Source organism: Macrobrachium rosenbergii, chromosome 16, assembly GCF_040412425.1.
Source record: "Macrobrachium rosenbergii isolate ZJJX-2024 chromosome 16, ASM4041242v1, whole genome shotgun sequence".
Lineage (NCBI taxonomy): Eukaryota > Metazoa > Arthropoda > Malacostraca > Decapoda > Palaemonidae > Macrobrachium > Macrobrachium rosenbergii.
In genome coordinates, this window is record NC_089756.1 from 37,910,620 (window position 1) to 37,918,761 (window position 8,142).

Below are 8,142 nucleotides of genomic sequence, written 5' to 3' on the forward strand. Positions count from 1 at the left end.
CCTGAACCCATCCCAAATCCACCATCGAACCCAGGACATCTAAAAGCCTGGAACCCAGGGCATCTCAAACCCATCCTGCTCCCAGCCTCGAACCCAGGGCATCCTGAACCCATCCCAGAACCCTCAATCCAGGGCATCCCACCCATCCCAAACCCACCCTCAAACCCATGGCATCCCGAACCCATCCCAAACCCAGCTCCTCAGGGCATCCCAAACCCATCCCCCAGCCTGGAACCCAGGGCATCCCAGAACCCATCCTGCTCCCAGCCTGGAACCCAGGGCATCCCGAACCCATCCCAAACCCTGCCTCGAACCCAGGGCATCCCGAATCCATCCAGAACCCATCCTGCTCCCAGCCTCGAACCCAGGGCATCCCGAACCCTGCCCGGCGGTGGCTATCGCGACATCTATAAGAATTTAATTGGGGAGGGTATCAGTGGCTAATCCGACCGATGCTCACACAATCCGGCCAACTCTTCAGACCGCAGTCAAGGACTGGATCCCCAAAAATCATCTCCCACCCTTTTTTTTTTCTTTTTTTTTTTTTTTGTTTATTTGTCTGAAAAAAAGGTTTAACCCTCTTAAAGCCCTAAACCCGGTTGTTAGGGAAAAGGCGAAATGACAAAACAAAAAAAATAAAAAAAGGGAAAAAGGTAGGTGGAAATGTTCCGAGGGACATCCTGTGTATCTCTCTCTCTCTCTCTCTCTTCCTCTTCTTCTTCCTTCTCCTCTTCTTCTTATTCTTCTTCTTCCTCTTCCTCTTCTTCTTCCTCTTCCTCTTCTTCGTCTTCTTCTTCTTCTTCTTCTTCTCTTCCTATTCCTCTTCTTCTTCCTCTTCCTCTTCTTCTTCGTCTTCTTCTTCTTCTTCTCTTCCTGTTCCTCTTCTTCTTCTTCCTCTTCCTCTTCTTCTTCCTCTTCCTCTTCCTCTTTTTCCCTCTTTTTCTTCCTCCTCCTCTCTTCTTCTTCTTCGTCTTCTTCTTCTTCTTCATCTCCTCCTCCTCCTTTTCTCCTCCTCCTTCTCCTCCTCCTCTTCTTCTTCTTCTTCTTCTTTACTATTTTACAAGCGAAAGCGTGACGTCACTTCCCAAGGCTCTGTTGTGGTGATTCTCACACTCTAAGGTCGGGGGAGAATATATATACACATATACACACAGGCCTAAGGACCACTGCAGCACACGTTTTTATGTATATGTCGACTACTCTGGACTCCTTTTTCTCTTTTTTATTCCTTTTTATTCTTCGCCTTTTTTTATATATCTTTTTAGGCCGTATTGTATACCCTTTTTTTTCTGACGCGCATATGCATATGTAGAATGGCAGAGGGTGCTTTAGTGGTCTGGAGGGAGGGAGAGGGGGAGGGAGTGGGGAGGGGGGAGAGGACTAAGAGAGGGGGACACAGGAAGGGTAGTAATGGGGTGAGATTTGGCAATGGGAGGGGGGGGCCAGAAGGGAAATGACAGCTAAAATATAACGACGCATTTTTTGTGAGGCAAATTTGAATTGCGCAAGGTCTGTAGTGTGGTTATATATTATGGTCTTTGTCGGGGTGTGAGATTTCTTTTGTACGAGATGTTTTATATTATATTATATATATATGTAGGTATATATATATATATATATATATATATATATATATATAGTATATATATATATATATATATATATATATATATATATATATATATATATATATATATATATATATATATATATATTATATATATATATATATATATATATATATATTAATTTGTTTATGTATTTTATGTATGTACATATATATATATATATATATATATATATATATATATATATATATATATGTATGTATATGTATATATATATATATATATATATATATATATATATATATATATATATATATATATATTCGTTATCATTGTGTTAAGTGAAGGAAATGGAAACATTAAATAAGGAGAGAGAGAGAGAGATACGAAATTCTCAGGCTTATTATTTTGACCTCTAATTCTGCTGGCTTAATCAGCGGTATTCTGTTTTTTTTTTTTAGTTTCTCTTACTAGTAATTTCATTTCAAACATCTTGACGGTTTTATAACTTTGTATATTTTCATGTTATCAGTGTTTTGCCACTCTGCAGTACGTTATTGTTATTATTATTATTATTATTATTATTATTATTATTATTATTATTATTATTATTATTATTATTATATTGGGGGTCTTGATCAGTGCCCCAGGCCGTCTCGGGCAGCCAATCATATTATTATTATTATTATTATTATTATTATTATTATTATTATTATTATTATTATAAGTCAATTCTCAGAAATTTCACTAAAGAGAATATGAGTAAAAGAAAACACAAAGTGAATAGAAAGATAAGAAAACTGAATAAAAAAAGTGAATGAAATCCTTAAGTTAGTAAAAGCTGCCCAAAAATGTTGGGTCTTATCTGCCCCAGGGCATGTTTAAGACAAAGAGAGAGAGAGAGAGAGAGAGAGAGAGAGAGAGAGAGAGAAAGAGAGAGAGAGAGAGAGATAAGAGTTGTTGTGACTTTTTAGAATTGAAATCAGCAATAAAGGTAAATAAAACATTACCCGTTTTTATGTACTTAATAAAAGTGCCTTCATATTAGGTTCGGTTAACAGATACGTCACGTGTCCAATCTTACTTGTAAAAGACTAGGGTTCACTGTATAGGAATGTAGTGAGAAAAGTCGTCCTCACTGTATAGGAATGTAGTGAGAAAAGTCGTCCTCACTGTATAGGAATGTAGTGAGAAAAGTCGTCCTCACTGTATAGGAATGTAGTGAGAACAGTCGTCCTCACTATAGAGAAATGTGGTGAGAAAAGTCGTCCTCACTGTATAGAAATGTGGTGAGAAAAGTCGTCCTCACTGTATAGGAATGTGGTGAGAACAGTCGTCCTCACTGTATAGGAATGTGGTGAGAAAAGTCGTCCTCACTGTATAGGAATGTAGTGAGAAAAGTCGTCCTCACTGTATGGGAATGTAGTGAGAAAAGTCGTCCTCACTGTATAGGAATGTAATGAGAAAAGTCGTCCTCACTGTATAGGAATGTAGTGAGAAAAGTCGTCCTCACTGTATAGGAATGTAGTGAGAAAAGTCGTCCTCACTGTATAGGAATGTAGTGAGAAAAGTCTTCCTTAGTCATAACAAATCTTTGAGAAAATCTTTCTCACAAGAGAGGAATGTGGTGAGAAAACTTTCTCTAGATCTCTCTCCAAGAGGAAAAGCAGTTACACCGAAACTTCCTCTAAATCCTCCACCAAGAGAGAAAGTTTGCAGCAAACTTTCACTAGACTGCAGGAGAAATGCACTGTGCAATGAAACTTTCCTCACTCTTAGGGAAAGCTGATGCAATGAAACTTTCTTTATAGATTCTCTTCATAAACAAAATCTTTCTCTAGATTCTCTTCCAAGAGAGAAAGCTGATGCAGTGGAATTTTCTCTATAGATTCTCTTCCAAGAGAGAAAGCTGTTGCAATGAAGCTTTACTCACAATAAATTTTTTTCCTACATCCTCCTCCAAGAGAAGAGTCAAAATGTAACTCTCTTGATACCCCTCCAAGAGAGAAAGCGGTTGCAATGGAACTTTCTCTAGATCCTTTCCCAAAAGAGGAAGCACTCACAATGAAACTTTTCTAGATCCTCTTTCAGAAGAGAAAGCAGTTGCAATGGAACCTTCTCTAGATCCTCTGCCAAGATGGGAAGCAACTTTCTCGAGATTCTCATCCAAGAGAGAAACCAATTGCAACAAAACTTTCTCTAGACCATCCTCCTCCAGAGGGAAACCAGTTAAATAAATTTCTCTAGATCCTCCCCAAGAGAGAAACCACTTGCAATAAAACTTTCTCTAGATCATCTCCCAAGACAGAGAGGACTTCAGAATGTTTCTCTCATTCTAGATCAAAACCTGAAGAGAGGGGAGGAAGTGGAGGCTTTCTCTAGATCCTTTGCCAAAAGAGAAACCAATCACATTGAAAAACTTTCTTTTCAAAAGAGAAACCAGTTGCAATGGAACTTTCTCTAGATCCTTCCCCAAGAGAGGAAGCAGTCACAATGAAATTTTTCTAGATCCTCCCCAAGAGAGAAACCACTTGCAACAAAACTTTCTCTAGCTCCTCCTCCAAAAGAGAAAGCACTTGCAGTGAAGTTTTTCACTCACTGGCTGACAAAACCTGAAGGCGAGGAGGAGGAGGAGGAGGAGGAGGAGGAGGAGGACTAGAGTTTGCCAGGAAAACCGCAGCAGCAGCAGCGACGGTAGGAAAGTCTTAGCCTCCGGATCTCGCCCCCATAAATGAAAGATGAAAGAAATGGACACAGTAAGCGGTCTTGCACAATTTTCCCTTCCCTCTTCTGTGATCCCGAAATCATCCCTTCAAATCTCTTCATCAGAACACGCAAGTTCCTTCCCAAAAACTCTTCTTAAAAAAAGAGATAGAGAAAGAAAGAGAAGAGAGAGAGAGAGAGAGAGATCCTAAACGCCCCAAATCTTCTTTATTTGCGACCACTGCATCTGGGAGATTTGGGTGGATCATTCCCGAGATGGTCATGGCTTATTAGAAGATTGCCCCCCCCCCCCAAAACACCACCCCACCCGCCTCCAAAAAAGGGGGCATAAAAATTATGGGAGCCCAAGCGTTTTGGAGCGTTTTCACGAAACTCGTGAAATTGCACCTTGGCATTTAAAGCAAAGAGACCTTAAGCAAACTGAAATGATTTCAAGGAGTAGGTTGGTATATGATAAAGTGTATCTTGTATAAGAATAGCGAAAGGAAAGATGTTAAATGCCCTGTTAAGAGGACCTCAACTCCAACGCTGTCCATTGCAGTAACCCACACAGGCACAAGTAAATGGTAAAAATTGTACTTTATGAAGCCATTGAAAGGGATCTTCGCCCCCTAAAACGAGTAGAAAAAAAGGTTCCCAGCAATGGTGTCCCCCCAATTTATTTATTTTTTTCAACATATCAAGATGAACCTTAGCTGAAATAGTAACGGGGCGACGGAGTAGTCCTTTTTCCATATGATATAGAGTTGGATCCTCTCGTCCGAAGGATAATGATAGCCAGGGGGATGGAGGATTGGTGGGGAGTAGGATTTTGTTGGAGGGGGGCCTATTGGGAGGACTAGCAGGAGGAGTGGGAGTAGGAGTAATAGGAGGAGGTAGGAGAGGTGTGTGCAACGGGGATTATATCCCCGGGAAGAAAAAAAAAAAGATAAGGAGAGCAAAAGCGTTTATCCAGCGAGGGCATTAAGGATAAACGTATGACGTCATGAAAATAGGAATAACAGCGAGCGTAAATAAAGGGGGACGAGCATAAACACACGGGCGATGGACGTAACGTAATGGCGAGGAAGGAATGTCTCCCTCTGATGGGCGGGCGGAGGGAAAAATGTCCCATCGTCGACGTCATATCCTACATAAAATATGGAGAAGACGGACTGTGGAAGATGGTGGGTGGGTGGGTGGGTTAGAGGTGGGTGGTGGGTGGGGATGATGCCGCTTCTGGAAAGAGCTTTCTCTGGGGAGGGGTAGGGTGGTGGGGGTGGGGTGTGGGCCAAGGGGAGAGGAGGTGTAGTTTGTAAGAAGGAGCTTCAACCAGGAGCAGAATTATTTTATTCTTTTCGAATCTCTCTCTCTCTCTCTCTCTCTCTCTCTCTCTCTCTCTCTCTCTCTCTCTCTCTCTCTCTCTCTCTTGGAATTATTGTATTCTTTTCGAATATCTCTCTCTCTCTCTCTCAGTTATTTTATTCTTTTCTCTCTCTCTCTCTCTCTCTCTCTCTCTCTCTCTCTCTCTCTCTCAGATGAAACGCAGTAGAGTTTACAAGGCGAAGACTATAAACCCTATAAAGTTGTATTACTGCCTGCCATTACATTTGATGTGTTAATACATGTCATATTAACCAGAATTTCTTTAGAAAAAGTTTTCTGACAAATTATGTGGGAACCTCAAATTATGTCATTGCTAAGAATACCTTGGTTGGGAATATTTTACTATGTATATCTACAGGAAACATAACGCTACAGTTAATTATTATATTACTTTTTAGTTTTCTGTAAAAGAAAACTATTGTTCCGGCTTTGTCTGTCCGTTCGCATTTTTTCTGTCCGCCCTCAGATCTTAAAAACTACTGCGGCTAGAGGGCTGCAAATTGGTATGTTGATCATCCACCCTCCAATTATCAAACATACCAAAATTGCAGCCCTCTAGCCTCAGTAGTTTTTATTTTATTTATATGGTTAAATTTAGCTATAATCGTGCTCCTGGCAACGATATAGGATAGGCCACCACCGAGCCCTGGTTGAAGTTTCATGGGCCGCAGCTGATACAGTATTATACCCAGACCACCGAAAGATAGCCCTATTTTCGGTGGCCTTGATTATACGCTGTAGCGGCTGTACAGAAAACTCGATTGCTTCAAAGAAACTTCGGTTCATTTTTTACTTTTTTTTTTCAGTAAAACTACATGGTTCCAGTGGGATTTAAATTCTTTTTCCTTCTCTCTTGCTGTAAATACGTGATGATTTTATTCCGATGCGAAAGTTGGGAATTATAAACCTCTCAATTTATTATGCAGGAACCTGATAACGTCAAATTAATTTAGGCAAATTTTTTTTAATAAAAACTGGTTTGTGCTTGCAAAGCATCGCAATAATTTTGCAAAAGAGAAGAAATTCGCATGATCTCTAGCGCATGTGACGTCATATTTTGTAAATAATGTACCTACAATCTCATTGACATTACAATTACATTGCATTCAGATAAGTTACAATGTAGCGGACAGTTTTTGGAACATAAATTAGCAGCGTGCGAGATCTCATCTCGACATTAGCTGTTTACATTATTTCAATTAATTTTATTTTTTGTCAGAAGCGAAACATAACTAGATTCTAAGTCCTTTTTTAGTTCTCTTTCATTATCAGCACTCCACTCCCATAAAGTAGAGTTGGCTCAGCAATTTTTTTATTCCAACTTTTTCTTCCCTAAACACTTCTCATCACCTCCAAACTTTGTGCTAAGACACGGCTACCTTTCTCCTTCACTTATTCTCTTGTTCACCTCTTCTTTCATGCATTCATTATCAGTTCCATCACTTGTCAGATATTCATATGAATGGACTACTTCCATTTATCCACCGTACCTATTTATTTTTCTGTCATCCTCACTTTCATTCGCTTTCACAACGGTAGTCTTTTTTCACCAGTCTCTGCAACATAAATCCATTACCATACTTTACTCACTGTTCCTTTTCTTATCCCACAAACATTCATCTTAATTCTCTTGTCCTTTCCCCGACGTCTCTCATTATTCCATTCATAAAAATATTAAATAGTCTTGAAACGTCTCACCCAACCTAGATTCACTCGCCCTCTGCCTTATTTAAATCCACACCACTCTTCTCCTATCAGTCCTTCTATTACCTCTCTCACTTTCTCAGTCCTTACCGTTCACCTCAGCCACTCTCAGTAATTGTATGCCTCTATAATTCTTTCTTATCACCCCAGTTACCTCTTTATTATCCATTCCTTCGGTAACTGTCCCACTCTCTCTCTCTCTCTCTCTCTCTCTCTCTCTCTCTCTCTCTCTCTCTCTCACACACACGCACTTTTGTCTATCTATCTATCTATCTATCTATCCCCTATGTATCTATCAGTCACTGTGTGTTTGTTTACGTTTGTTGGTTAATGTAGGCGTTTGAATGGAAATATATTTCCCATCATCATCATCATCTATGATGGCTGAGCTTTAAAAAGAAAACTCTGATTCAGTTTTATCAACTGTCTTTCTCATTGCTTCGAAGTGAGGAGGAAGAGGCAAGGTAAGGTATGCGTGTTGATTCGAGCAAATCGCAAATGAACCAAGGTCATTCGATGACAACAAGTAAACAAGTGAAAAAATGCGCCGAAGTTTCTTCGGCGCAATTGAGTTTTCTATAGAGTGTAATGCTGTATGAAGCTCTCATCCAAGACCCAGGAAACTCTCAGCCAAGGCCCATGGAACTTTCAGCCACGGCCCGGTGGTGGCCTGTGTTGTTGACACCTTCAGGGGTGCCAGACGCACGATCATGGCTATCTTTAACCTTAAATAAAATAAAAACTACTGAGGCTAGAGGGCTGCAATTTGGTATGTTTGATG